This window comes from Mobula hypostoma, chromosome X1 (assembly GCF_963921235.1).
Source record: "Mobula hypostoma chromosome X1, sMobHyp1.1, whole genome shotgun sequence".
NCBI classification, from domain to species: Eukaryota; Metazoa; Chordata; class Chondrichthyes; order Myliobatiformes; family Myliobatidae; genus Mobula; species Mobula hypostoma.
Genome location: NC_086128.1, coordinates 4,181,292 through 4,197,334, shown reverse-complemented (window position 1 = coordinate 4,197,334; position 16,043 = coordinate 4,181,292).

Sequence of the window (16,043 nt, the reverse complement as noted above, 5' to 3'; positions counted from 1 at the left end):
AAATTTTCTCTGCACTCTTTTAATCTTGATAACACCTTTCCTGTAGGTATGTGACCAAAACTGCACACAATACTCCAAACTAGGCCTCACCAATGTCTTATACAATTTCAACGTAACATCACATCTCCTGTACTCATTACAATGATTTATGAAGGCCAATGTGCCAAGAGCTTTCTTTATGACCCTACCTATTTGTGACGCCACTTTCAAGGAATTATGAATCTGAATGTTCAGCTCCTTTTGTTCTACCACACTCCTCAGTGCCCTATCAATCACTGTGTAAGTCTTACCCCGGTTGGTCCTCCCAAAGTGCAGCACCTCACATTTGTCTGCATTAAATTCCATCTGCCATTTTTCAGCCCATTTTTCCAGCTGGTCCAGATAGTCTTTCTCGCTGTCCACTACACCCCCAATCTCGGTGTCATCTACAAATTTGCTGATCCAGTTAACCACATTACCATCCAGATCATTGATTTAGATGACAAACAACAACAGAACCAGTGCCAATCTCTGCAGAATACCACTAGTCACAGGCCTCCAGTCAGAGAGACAACCCTCTACTACCACTCTCTGACTTCTCCCACAAAGTCAATGTCTAATCTAGTTTATTATCTCATCTTGAAAGCCTTCTTGACCATCTTGAATGCCTTCCTGCAGGACCTTGTCAAAGGTCTTACTAAAGTCCATGTAGACAAAATCCACTGCGTTGCCTTCATGAATTTTCCTGGTAACTTCCTCGAAAAACTGAGTTTTTCTCTATATATGTCACCATATACAACGCCGAGATTTATTTTCTTGTGGGCATTTACAGTAAATACAAGAAACATAATAGAATGAATGAAAGTCCACACCCAACAGGATGGACAACAACCAATGTGCAAAATAAAAACTAATTCCATAATAATTATAAATAAATAAGCAATAAATATTGAGAGCATCAGATGAAGAGTCCTTGAAAGTGGGTCCATATGTTGTAGGAACAGTTCAATGATGGAGCAAGTGAAGTTGAGTGAAGTTAACCCCTTTGGTTCAAGAGTCTGATGATTGAAAGGTAATAACTATTCCTGAATCTGGTGCTGTGGGTCCTGAGGCTCGTTGTCCTTCTTACTGATGGCAGCAGCGAGAAGACAGCATGACCTGGGTGGTGGGGGTCCCTGATGATGGTTGCTGTTTTCTCGTGACAACGCTCCACGTAGATGTGCTCAATAGTGGGGTGGGGTTTGTCTATGATGGACTGGACTGTATCCACTACCTTTTGGATGGTGTGAATTTGTAATTGAGGCTGGGGTTTTATATTAGAAAGTTCTCCGACATATTCCCTGCATTGTCCTCACCATTTTAAATGGGACACAGAGTGACATCATTTAAGAAGATCGTGAAATGTTTATAAGTTAATTTCCAGGTTACTTCTCTTGGCTACCAGTGAATTGCTCACATTTGACAGAAAGTTATAAATTCTGGTGGTCTACACATTGTGGTGCTGAAGTAAGACCATAAGATATAGGAGCAGAATTAGGCCATTTGTCCCATCGAGTCTGCTCTGCTATTTCATCATGACTGATCCACTTTTCCTCTCAGTCCCAGTCTCCTGCCTTCTCTTTGTATCTCTTCATGCTCTGACCAATCAAGAATCTATCAACCTCTGCCTTAAATATACATAAAGACTTTGAGCACAGTACTCCAAGTGGGGTCTGACCAGGGTCCTATATAGTTGTAACATTACCTCTCGGCACTTGAACTCAATCCCACAGTTGATGAAGGCCAATACACTGTATGCCTTCTTAACCACAGAGTCAACCACTTTCTGGCTAAAGAAATTCCTCCTCATCTCCATTCTAAACAGACGTCCCTCTATTCTAAGGCTGTGTCTTCTGGTCTTAGACTCTCCAACCATAGGCGAGGGAGTAGATTGCTGAATCTCTGGCAATGATCTTTGCATCATCAATGGGGACAGGAGAGGTTCAGGAGGATTGGAGGGTTGCAGATGTTGTTCCTTTATTGAAGAAAGGGAGTGGAGATAGCCCAGGAAACTATAGACCAGTGAGTCTTACTTCAGTGGTTGGTAAGTTGATGGAAAAGATCCTGAGAGGCAGGATTTATGAACATTTGGAGAGGCATAATATGATTAGGAATAGTCAGCATGGCTTTATCAAAGGCAGGTCGTGCCTTACGAGCCTGAATGAATTTTTTGAGGATGTGACTAAACACATTGATGAAGGTAGAGCAGTAGATGTAGTGTATATGGATTTCAGCAAAGTATTTGATAAGGTACCCCATGCAAGGCTTATTGAGAAAGTAAGGAGGCATGGGAGCCAAGGGGACATTGCTTTGTGGATCCAGAATTGGCTTGTCTACAGAAGACAAAGAGTGGTTGTAGACGGGTCATATTCTGCATGGAGGTCAGTGACCAGTGGTGTGCCTCAGGGATCTGTTCTGGGACCCCTCCTCTTCGTGATTTTTATAAATGACCTGGATGAGGACGTGGAAGGATGGGTTAGTAAATTTACTGATGACACAAAGGTTGGGGGAGTTGTGGATAGTGTGGAGGGCTGTCAGAGGTTACAGTGGAACTTCGATAGGATGCAAAACTGGGCTGAGAAGTGGCAGATGGAGTTCAACCCAGATAAGTGTGAGGTGGTACATTTTGGTAGGTCAAATATGATGGCAGAATATAGTATTAATGGTAAGACTCTTGACAGTGTGAAGGATCAGAGGGATCTTGGGGTCCAAGTCCATAGGACACTCAAAACTGCAGCGTAGGTTGACCCTGTGGTTAAGAAAGCATAAGGTGTATTGGCCTTCATCAACCATGGGATTGAATTCAAGAGCTGAGAGGTAATGTTAGAACTATATAGGACCCTGGTCAGAACCCATTCGGAGTACTGTGCTCAGTTCTGGTCGCCTCACTACAGGAAGGATGTAGAAACTGTAGAAAGGGTGCTGAGGAGATTTACAAGGATGTTGCCTGGATTGGGGAGCATGCCTTATGAGAATAGGTTGAGTGAACTTGGCCTTTTCTTCTTGGAGTGGCAGAGGATGAGAGGTGACCGGATAGAGGTGTACAAGATAAAGAGAGGCATCGATTGTGTGGATAGCCAGAGGCTTTTTCCCAGGGCTGAAATGGCTAACACAAGAGGGCACAGTTTTAAGGTGCTTGGAAGTAGGTACAGAGGAGATGTCAGGGTACGTTTTTTACACAGAGAGTGGTGAGTGCGTGGAATGGGCTGCCGGTGATGGTGGTGGAGGTCGATACAATAGGGTCTTTTAAGGGACTCCTGGATAGGTACATGGAGCTTAAAAAAATAAAGGGCTATGGGTAACCCTGGGTAATTTCTAAGGTAAGGACATGTTTGGCACAGCTTTGTGGGCCGAAGGGCCTGTATTGTGCTGTAGGTTTTCTATGTTTCTATGCTTCAGAGGAAACATCCTCTCCACACCCACTCTATCAAGGCCATTCACCATTCGATAGGTTGTAATGATGTCAACTCTCATTCTTCTGAAGTACTTCTATTTATCATCATTTAAAAAGATTATATGAAAGAATTTTGTTGCTAGGCCTTTCTGATTTTTTATATTTTCTTATGATATAGAAGAGGACATTTGGTTCATCAAGCCAATGCTGGCTGTAAGGCTATCCCATCAATCTCATACCCCTACTTATTTCCCGGTGCCCTATTCTCTCTTGCATCCCCATCAGGTCCATTCTAAATTCTCCTCATATTTACCAAGGCCTATTGAGGTAACTTAGAGCAACTTATTACCTACCATTGAGCACCTCACTGGGATGTGAAACAATCCCATCCACCTGGTAGGAGCAAGAGGACAGGCAGAGGCACATCAAATAAGGCCAGAAGATCATAAGACATAGCAGCAGAATTAGGCCATTCAGTCCATCGAGTCTGCTCTGCCATTTCATCATGCTGATCCCAGATTCCACTCAAACCCTTACGCCTGCCTTCTTGCCATATCCTTTGATGCCCTGACCAATCAGAAAATGATTAACTTCCACTTTAAATATACCCATGGATTTGGCCTCCACTGCAGTCTGTGGCAGAGTATTCCAGAGATTTACTACTCTCTGGCTAAAAGAATTCCTTCTTACCTCTGTTCTAAAAGGTTGGCCCTCAATTTTGAGGCTGTGGCTTCTAGTTCTGGATACCCCACCATAAGAAACATCCTCTTCACATCCACCCTAACAAGCCCTTTCAACATTCGGTAGGTTTCAATGAGATCCCCCCACATTCTTGTAAATTCCCATGACTACAGTCCCAAAACTGCCAAACCCTTCTTGTATGTTAACCCTATCACTCCCGGAATCATAGCCGTGAACCTCCTCTGGACTCTCTCCAATGACAACACATCCTTTCTGAGATATGGGGCCCAAAAATGTTTCCGGTCATTTCATCAGGATTTTTGCTTTTGAGTTAGAGGAGTTTGTAGGAAGAGGAGCAAGAAGAGCGAATCAAGACAATTTAGGGTTAGAGAGAAGTCATTATTGATACCTCCAGTATTGCGAATGCACATTTTTCTTCCAATTTGAAATGGCATAGATTCATACTCAGGTTAAAATATTCAGACACACTGATGTTTCACCAGTTCTTTGTTAATTCCTCCTTTGATAAGCAACCTTCAATACAACAGAGTTGTGGATCTGTGGAATGCTCTGCCTCAGAGGGCAGTGGAGGCCAATTCTCTGGATGCTTTCAAGAAAGAGTTAGATAGAGCTCTTAAAGATAGCGGAGTCAAGGGATATGGGGAGAAGGCAGGAACTGGGTACTGATAGTGGATGATCAGCCATGATCACAGTGAATGGTGGGGCTAGCTCGAAGGGTCGAATGGCCTACTCCTGCATCTATTGTCTATTGTCTATAACAGTGAACTTCCTACAGATGTTTGTATGTTGTGGCTACCAGGTTAAGTAGTGTCCTGTGTGGACAAGTTATGAATGTAAACCACATCACTGTGCGTCAGAGTGAAGTGAAGCATGTTTAGAATGGAATGAATATTGCTGGCAGAGCAGGGAATAGAGGAGCAGATGAGATTAGTATCCAGTCCTCTGGAATGCCATTAAAATGGGGCTTGCTTATTGGGCACTGTGTTGCTGTGGGTAGTGCATCTGCAGGGACATTGGGTTGATTGTGATCTCAGGTACTCTTTGTATGGAATTTCTGTGATGTCCATGTGCTCCAGTTTCCTCCCACATCCTGGAGATGTGCTGGTTCTTTACCTAATGGGCTACTGTGAATGATCTGGTTTTTAAATAGGTGTGTGCTAATGAGAACATGAGTGAGGATAGGTTAGAGTCATACATCACAGAAGCAGGACACTTCATTCACCATATCCATGCCAACCAATGGCTATCCATCTGTGTTAATCCCAGGTTCCAGTACACAGCATCTAGCTTTCAATGCTTGGGAAAGAGTGGAAGATACAATGGGGAGTGAAGCGATGGGAAAATCCCTGGCTTTCAATTTCTACAGAACAAAAATTATAAATGGAGAGGCCATACAGAATGTAAAAGGTAAACTGGAAAACTGGAAGGGCATGTCTGGCAATGAAAGTGAATAATACAATAAATGACAGCTGTAGTAACCCCATGGGATGCCATAGTGAATTCTAGGCTTCACTAGGCTGAAGCAGTTCGCTTAGAGTGTTTCTGTGTTGCCATACAGCAAGGATGAACAAAACAAAATGGTTCTTTTTGTTTTAGCATCTCAGGTGCTTGAGGTACAAAAAGTGAAGGGTTGATACTCCAGGGTCCAAAGAACCAGGTCTCAGAACAGAAGTTGTGCCAAACATGTCCCTACCTTAGAAATTACTAGGCTTACTCGTCGCTCCAAGGAGAAAAGGCCGAGTTCACTCAACCTGTTTTCATAAAGCATGCTCCCTAATCCAGACAACATCCTTGTAAATCTCCTCTGCACCCTTTCTATGGTTTCCACATCCTTCCTGTAGTGAGGCGACCAGAACTGAGCACGGTACTCCAAGTGGGGTCTGACCAGGGTCCTATATAGCTGCAACATTGCCTCTCGGCTCCTAAATTCAATTCCGTGATTGATGAAGGCTAATACACCATATGCCTTCTTAACCACACAGTCAACCTGCGCAGTTGCTTTGAACGTCCTATGGACTCGGACCCCAAGATCCCTCTGATCCTCCACACTACCAAGAGTCTTACTATTAATACTATATTCTGCCATCATATTTGACCTACCAAAATGAACCACCTCACACTTATCTGGGTTGAGCGAAGAAAGTGAGCAAATAAATTGGAAATTAGTCCAGATCATGGTTCCAAATGTTATTGGTGGGGTTGATTTTATAACAATGTATTTTTGTCTTAGTTGTGATAATGAAGTTATTTGTACATCAAAACATGTTGGAACTCTTGATCTTATGAGCCATATGAAAGTATGTAAAGTTGAATGTAGAAAAAATATTTGGGATGAGACTGTGGAGTGATTATCCTTGAAACAAATGATTAAATTAAAAAAACATTTGAAGTAAATGTAATGCTCAGAAAGATTGTGAAATCCGCTTAAAGGGCAGTTTACATACTAATAAATCTGATCCCATGTTTTTTTTCCTATCAGAGCAAATGTCTAGGCTGAAAAAACAAAATAACATGAAGAAACACTGTCCAGATGGTGTTGGTTAAACAGAAACTGAGCACATGACTGATCAGTGCATGACGAGGATAAAGAACAGGATGTTAAATGTGCTGTTACCTGTAGCAGCAGATGGGGATGGAATTGATCTAGTCAGTCAATTTTAGAAGTTACAGTACATTCAGTCCAGACTAATTCCCATACAGCAACTGGCAGCCAGTTTGGGGGTTTGAGAATTATATAGTTTAAGTGTTTTTAAATAGTTTAAGCAATTTATAATAGTGGTAAAATAGTGATAAAATTTGTAGAAATTAAAACACACAGTCTCAATAAAGCAATTCATTAAAGGAGAATAGTGATCTGTCTTATAAATCATGAAGTCAAACTCTGAAAGGTAAAAAGAGTTGGAAAGGATTTTCCTAGAGGACTTAAATTCATCCTTAATCCCCTGAGCATCATGATGGGATTTATCAGAATAATACTAGCCCTTCAGCCCATCAAATCCATACTGGACATCAAGCATCAATTTACACTAATCCCATTTCATTCAACCCACGTTCCCCTAAATTCATCCCTGACTCACCTACAAACTAAAGGCAATTGACAGTGGCCAATTAATCTGCCAAACAACACCTCTCTGGGATGTGGGAGGTAGCTAGAGCACCTGGATGAAACCCACACAGTCACAGGGAGGAACGTGCAAACTCCACCCAGACAGCAGTGGGGTCTTCACTGAATATGCATCACTGGAACTGAGATGTAGCAGCTCTATGAGCTACATGACTCTGCCGCTCTATAATCTACAAAGCATTTAGTAGCATGTAGAATTAGATGTTAGAGAATAAGCAATATATATAACCCAATCTGGTGTATTACAACATGTTGACTGAAAGTTGGTTGACCAGGTTATTGAGCTAATCCTGCTGTCTGCAAAATTATTTCCTTGAGCTCAAGATGTAGAAACAGGGAGGCTCATTAACATGACAGCTCTTTCTGCGGCGCTCCAAATTAGAACAATATGAACCACACAGTAACACGCTAAGAACTTGTGTGATATTTACTTTATTTCTATTGTACATGTATCAATCTAGAATTAATGAATAAAAGTGATCATTTAGCCACTATCAGATTCAGACTGTTCCAAAAATGTGGTAGAATTTTGCACCAAAAGCTGTAAACAAGCTTAACTTTAACAGCTGTGTTTTCATTTACCCTTGGGATTTAAACTAATTTTTGAACTGTGGTTTACCAATTTAAAAAAAAAACATTTTACCGGATATATCACAGGGGTGTAAAGATCTGCATGGGTATACAATTAAAATCCAACTTAAATCCAACCTTTCCAAGGCCAATCTGAACTCATTATGAGCCAAGCACTCATAATATTTTCTGTGCTTGATCCAATCCATCATCACCCAAGATCCCCTGTAAACAGGGGGTACTAGAAACCGCAGATGCAGAAACCAGATCAAGTGTAGAAACTCAGCAGACTGAGCAGCATCTATGGGAGGAAAAGAATTGTCAGCAACCATTCTTTTCCTTCCATTGATGCTACTCAATACACTGAGTTCCTCCACCAGATTGTTTCTGATTTACTGTAAATAGAATTATCTTAATTATTGGAGCTAGGAATAGGTAAAACAATCACAATGCAGAATAAAGTTTAAAAGCTACCAAAAAAGTGTAGTGCAGGTAAACAATAAGGTGCAGGATCATAAGAGGTAGATTGTAATGTGAAGAATCCATCGTAACGTACAAGAGGTCTATTCAAGAGTCTGATGACAGAGGGATAGAAGCTGTCCTTGAGTCTGGTGGTACGTGCTTTCAGGCTTTTGTATCTTCTGCCCAATAGGAATGGGGAGAAGAGAGAAAGTCTGGTGTAGGCAGGGTCTTCAATTATGTTGGCTGCTTTACTGAAGCAGCAAGGAGTATAGGCACAGTCTACGGAGGGCAGGTTGGTTCCTGTGATGTGCTGAACTGTATCCACAACTCTCAGCACTTTATTGTGTCCACCTGCAGAGCAACTGCTGTACCAAGCCATTGTGCCTCCAGACAGAATGCTTCCGATGGTGCATCAACAGCAATTGGTGAGAGTCAGTGGGGACATTCCAAATTCCTTTAGCCTCCTGAGGAAGTAGAGGTGCTGGTGAGCTTTCTTGGCTGTGTCATCAACATAGTTGGACCAGGTGAGGCTACTGGTGATGCTCACACCTAGGAACTTGAAGCTCTCTGCGCTATTGGTGTAGACAGGAGTACATGCACTGCTCCCCTTTCTGAAGTCAAAGACCAGCTCTTCTATTTTGTTGATGTTGAGAGAAAGCTTGTTGCCATGACACCATGTCACTGAGCTCTTCTCCGTCCTGTAGTCTGACTCATTGTTATTTGAGATGTGGCTCATTACAGTGGTATTAACTGTGAACTTGTAAATAGAGTCAGAGCAGAATCTGGCCACGTAGATATGAGTGAACAGGTAGTAGAGGGCTGAGGATGCAACCTTGTGCAGCACCAGTGTTTAGAATAATTGTGGCAGATGTGTTGCTGCCTATCCCAGGACACCTTCAAGGATCAGTATCCCCTCAGAAAGGCAGCATCCATTATTAAGGACCTCCAGCAGCCAGGGCATGCCCTTTTCTCACTGTTACCATCAAGTAGGAGGTACAGAAGCCTGAAGGCACACACTCACACAAGTGTTACAGTTCTAGAGAAAATGCACTGCAGGTAGACAATAATGTACAAGGTCATAACAAGCAGATTGTGAGGTCAGGAGTCCACCTTATCATAATAATGAATCATTCAATAGTCTGATAACAGCAGGATAGAGGTTAACCTCGAGTCCAGTGGGACGTAATTGTTTAATTTCTCTGCTATTTCATTAGTCTGCCTCTGTAGATATGTGGCCAGTATTTTCCTAATTCACCAGCATTTTCCTTTTTTACATTCCCTTTTCCTTGCTTTCAATCTATTTTTTATGTTTCTCACTCGTCATATTTAATCTTGCCTCTATCATTTTCTTGAAATAGGAATTGATGAGAGATTCTGAACAATTCAATTAGGTCATTTGATCACAGCAAAAGTGACTCAGAGAATAAGTACACACAAGAGACTCTGCAGATACTGGAAAAGACAAGCAGCATCTATGGAGGGAAATGAACAGTTGATGACCTCCTCCAGCATTTTGTCTGTGTTGCTCAAGCTAATAGGTAGCTGTGAAGATTGAGAGTTTGATTATAGCACTCATGAACCCCATGGTGGAAGTAGATTTGACTGAAAATGTCTGAATGATAACTGTGGCACATTCAGAGAGTCCTGAGATGGAAGCTACATCAACAATATCTGCTGTGTGTCCAGTAACAATATAAGCAACCAATGTGATCCCAGTCATGGTCAAACAAAATTGGAAAACCAGTCCCAGTCAAATAATTACAAAGGGAAACTGGTGTATTGTAGGCCCAACATTGGATTGGCAGACTAATTTAATGGAAGTTTTCTTGAAAGCTGAATTAGTAATTATGAATGAATTGTTATAATTTTACATTTTCCCATTAAACATGTTTTATCAGAGTACGCTATCTGTCTACATCTGTCTTGTCACAGGTTTAAGATGTAACGTCACATAATGAAGAAAGCACAAAGTAACAGACAAGAGAAAATCTGCAGATGCTGGAAATCCAAGCAACACACACAAAATGCTCCAGTATTTTGTGTGTGTTACAAAGTAACAGAAGGATTTGGAATGGAAAATTAAATTTGAGGGAGGATTTTATATTACCTTCATATAGGAGTGACAATATGATGCTTTTTTTGTTTGATTGATTGCAAACAAGCAAAACCTAATACTATTCACTCTACAAACCCCTAGCTGAAGAAAATGGTTTCCTGAGTGCCAAGAATATGATGGTGCACTAACCACTTAAACCCAAGCAACGATAACACTTTTAACACTATTTTTTAAGCTCAGGGAATCTTTTACACATTAGATTAAAGTTTAAGGCATGCTTAATACTCCAGCATATGCTCTTCCAGTACCTCATGGTCATTTGCTTGACTCATTTGACAAGCTAGAATTTACAATTCAAACTGGTAATCTCAAAACCCACTCTTTGTTCTGTCCAATGTAAAAGTAAAAAGATGTAGAAACTACAAGGTATTGGTTAAGAATTCACAATTAAAAATAGTTCATTGTAGTTATTCTGGTTGTAAATTCATCCCAAGAAAATCCTAGGAAGTATGGTTCACCTTTTACCACATCATTGATGAGGTGAGTGGGCAAACACAAACGTCAATTGCACATTAATTAATTACACATTGCTTTGCATTCTCACCTGAAGCATTATTACAAATAACTGCTTCATAACATCTGTTCAGAGCTCTGCATATGAACTTACTAATTATATTGCTTTTAACTCATAAGACCATAAGACATAGGAGAAGAATAGGCCACTTGGCTTATGGAGTCTGCTCTGCCATTTCATTATGGCTGATTTATTATCAAACCCATTCTGCTTCTCTTCATAACCTTTGATGCCCTCACTAACCAAGAACCTATCAAATGCTGTTTTAAATATACTCAATGTCTTGGCCTCCACAGCAATCTGTAACAATGAATTCCACAGGTTCACCACCTCCGGGCTAAAGAAATTCCTTCTTATCTCTGTTCTAAATGGACATCCCTCTAGTCTGAGGATGTTCCCTCTGGTCTTAGACTCTCTCACTACAGGAAACACCCTCTTCACATCCACTCTGTCTAGGCCTTTCAATACTCGATAGGTTTCAATGAGATTCCCTCCCCCCCACCCTTCATTCTTCTAAGCACCAGCAAGTACAGGCCCAGAGCCATCAATTGCAACTTTTATTAACACTTTCATTCCTGGATTATTCTTGTGAACCTCCTCTGGACCCTCCCCAGTGCAGCACATCTTTTCTTAGATATGGGGTTGAAAACTGCTCACACAATACTCCAAGTGCAGTCTGACCAATACCTTATAAAGCCTCAGCATCATTTCCTTGTTCTTATATTCTAATCCTCTTGAAATGAATACTAACATTGCATTTGCCTTTTTTACCTCTGACTTACCCTTCAGGGTATCCTGCACAAGGACTGCCAGATCCATTTGCACCTCTGCTTTTCTAATTTTCTCACTGATTAGAAAATAGTCGACACCATTATTCCTTTTACCGAAGTGCATGACCATACGCCCCCTACACTGAATTCCATCAATCACTTCCTTGCCCATTCTTCCAATCTATGCAAGTCCTTCTGTAGACTTGCTGATTCTTCAACACTGCCTGCCCCTCCACCTATCTGCAGACTTGGCCACAAAGCCATTAATTCCATCGTCCAAATTGTCGACATATTATGTGAAAAGCAGCGGTCCCAACACTGAGCCCTGTGGAACACACTAGTCACCGGCAGCCAACCAGAATAGGCCACTTTATTCGGATTTTTTGCCTCCTGCCAATCAGCCAATCTTCTACCCATGCCAGTATTTTCCCTGTAATATCACAGGCTCCTATCTTGTTAAGCAACCTCATCTGTGGCATCTTCTGACTTTCTTTTGTCCATCCTGCCTGTCATTTCTTGAAACAATTCCAACAGATTTGTCAGGCAAGATTTTCCCTTGAGGAAACCATGCTGACTTTGGCTTGTTTTATCATGTGCCTCCAAGTACCCTGAGACCTCATCCTTAACAATCAACTCCAACATCTTCCCAACCACTGAGAGCAGACTAATTGGCCTATAGTCCCCTTTCTTCTGCCTCTCTCCCTTCATGAAGTGTGGAATGATATTTGAAATTTTCCAGTCTTCTGGAACCATTCCACAATCTAGTGATTCTTGAAAGGTCATTTCTAATGCCTCCACGATCTCTTCAGCTACCTCTTTCAGAATCCCAGGGTGTAGTCCATCTGGTTCTAGTGACTTATTTGCCTTTAGACATTCCAGCTACCCAAACACCTTCTCCGTAGTAATAGTAACTACACTCACTTCTGCCCCCTGACTCTCTAGAATTTCTGGCATACTGCTAGTGTCTTCTACAGTGAAGACTGATCCAAAATACTTATTAAGTTTATTCACCATTTCTTTGTCCCCCATTACTACGTATCCAGCATCATTTTCCAGTGGTCCAATAACCACTCTCATCTTTCTTTTACTCTTTATACAGTATATATGATAAAAATGGTATCCTCTTTGATATTATTGGCTAGCTAAACTTGATATTTCATGCGTTCTCTCCTTAAGGTATTTTTAGTTGCTTACTTTTGGTTTTTAAAAGATTCCCAATTCTCTAATTTCCCACTCTTTTCTGCTATATTATATGCCCTCTCTTTGGCTTTTATACTGTCTTTGACTTCCCTTGTCAGCCACGGTTCTGTCATCCTCCTTTTAGAATACTTCAACTTTGGGATGTATCAACTTCCGAATTCCTCCCAGAAACTCCAGCCATTGCTATTTCTCCGTCATCTCTGCCATGACTCAGAGATGCCCACAACATCATACCTGCCAGTCTCTAACTGCTCTACAAGATCTTCTACCTTATTCCTTATACTCCGTACATTCAAATATAACACCTTCAGACCTGTATTCATCACCCTTTTCAATTTTGCTCCCATGTTACACTTCAACTCATCCCACTGACTGCAATTTTGCCCTGACATTTGCCTGTCCTTCCTCACAGTCTCACTCTATACTACATCTACTTGTATACCATCCTCTGCCCTATCACTCTGGTTTCCATCCCCCTACCAACTCAGTTTAAACGCTCCCCAACAGCTCTAGCAAACCTGCCCACAAGAATATTGGTCCCCCTTTGGTTCAGGTGTAACCCACCCTTCTTGTTCAGGCTATACTTTCCCCAGAAGAGATCCCAATGATCCAGTAATCTGAAACCCTGCTCCCTGCACCAATTCTTCAGCCACACATTCAGCTGTGCTATCATCCTATTCCTGCCCTGACGAGTATATAGTATTGGGAGTAATCCGGAGATTACTACCTTGGAGGTCCTGTTCTTCAGCCTTTATCCTAACTCCCTGTACCTACTATGCTGGACCTCTTCCCTTTCTACCTATGTCATTGGTGCCAATGTGCACCATGACCTCTGACTGCTCATCCTCACTCTTGAGAATCTTCAGCAGCTGCTCTGAGACATCAGAATCAGAATCAGGTTTAATATCACTGGTATAGAAACATAGAAAATAGGTGCAGGAGTAGGCCATTCGGCCCTTCGAGCCTGCACCACCATTTATTATGATCATGGCTGATCATCCAACTCAGAACCCTGTACCAGCCTTCCCTCCATACCCCCTGATCCCTTTAGCCACAAGGGCCATATCTAACTCCCTCTTAAATATGCCAATGAACTGGCCTCAACTGTTTCCTGTGGCAGAGAATTCCACAGATTCACCACTCTCTGTGTGAAGAGGTTTTTCCTCATCTCGGTCCTAAAAGGCTTCCCCCTTATCCTCAAACTGTGACCCCTCGTTCCGGACTTCCCCAACATCGGGAACAATCTTCCTGCATCTAGCCTGTCCAATCCCTTTAGGATTTTATACGTTTCAATCAGATCCCCCCTCAATCTTCTAAATTCCAACGAGTACAAGCCCAGTTCATCCAGTCTTTCTTCATATGAAAGTCCTGCCATCCCAGGAATCAATCTGGTGAACCTTCTTTGTACTCCCTCTAAGGCAAGGATGTCTTTCCTCAGATTAGGGGACCAAAACTGCACACAATACTCCAGGTGTGGTCTCACCAAGGCCTTGCCTTGTGAAATTTGTTGTTTTGCAGCAGCAATACATTGCAATGTTGTGGTTGCCCATCATGTCTGTCAATGACAGGAAACGTGTGTGTGGGAGTTTTTAAAGAGGAAAAGCCAGTGCACTGGGGCAGTGCCACTCTCTCCACCTTGGAAGTCCATGTTCAGTGGCACAAACAAGCGTCACAAACTGTTGTCTTCCTTGGTTGCAGTGGATGACCATTAAATCTTTTGTGCCTTGTCATGCCCTTTGTTCTCCATGGAGCATAGCAGTACCACCTTGCGGACCTTTGGACCTCTGTGTAGATTTCATCCGCCCCGTCTGCTGGGGCTGACGTCACATGCTAGGGCAGACGTGTCCCAATCTCACCAGGGTATGAGGCCGCTGACTACTCTCACCTGATTTAGCCTGCCTGTCAGCTACTCGGAGCCACAGATGAGAACTGGTTTCCAGTGGGAACCAAAGGTGAGTGAACTGCCCCAGAATGGGCACAAGCTCCTTCACCAGAGGTGCTACCCCTCCCTGGACACCCCCTACACATTACAATACATAATAGTAAAAACTATAAATTACATGTATATATATAAAAAGAAAAGAAAATTAAATAAGAGAGAAAAAAACAGTGAGGTAGTGATCGTGGGTTCAATGTCCATTCATAAATCTGATGACAGAGAAGAAGGCATTCCTGAAATATTGTGTCTTCAGGCTCTTGTATCTCCTCCTTGATGGTAGCAATGAGAAGAGGGCATAGCTTGAACCTTTGCACTTGTGAGGCAGCACACCATCCTGGCTCCTCTTTCATGGCCACAGGGTCTCCGTCCATCCCCATAACTATTGAGTCTCCTATCACTTACGCTCTGGCTGTCTTTTACCTTCCTTGCTGAGGCTCAGAGCTGGCCACAGTGCCACTGGCCTGGCTACTGCTGCTGTGCCCTGATAGGTCACTCTTTCCCCCCGCAACCCCCACGAGCAGTATCCAGAGGGGTATGTTAGTTACTGAGAGGAATGACCACAGGGGGAATTATGCATTGACTGCTTACTCCCCTTACTTCTGGTGGTCACCTATCTACTGTCTGAAGCCTGCACTATGGGTGTAACCACCTCAGTAAATGCTTCATCTGTGGAGGTTTTCAGCATAATGGATGGTCCTGAAAACCTCCCGCTCCAGTTCCAGTTCTTTGACCTTGTCAGTCAGAAGTTGAAGTTGGATGTGCTTCCTGCAGCTGTAGTCATCAAGGAGACATTTAGGTATGCCGAAATTCCGCATCTCACAGGAGGAGCAATCCACCACCCTAACTATCATCCTGCCAACACTTATTATACTTTTAATTTCTCAAGGTTAATTCTAGCCTGCGTCTGTTTTTGAACAAGCCTGTTGAAAACTCTACTAGTGGTGATCAGTAGCATTAACACAACCGTTTTAACCCTCCTCTGTGGGTCTTATTGAAGGTTGAGACCTTCCTATCTGCACAGAGGTAACCCTCTAGTTGGATGGCTGTGTCTGGAATATTGTCCTGTAGCCATGTTTCTGTAAGAATAAGCACACATCAGTTCCTCAACTCACACTGTCAGCTGCCTCTCTTGCCTGTTCTCACCTAAGCCTGTTGAGCCCGACCACAGACATAGTGACTGAGTCCCAATGATTTTGGCCCAGTAGGTTACAGCTGGAAAGCATATTGAACTCTT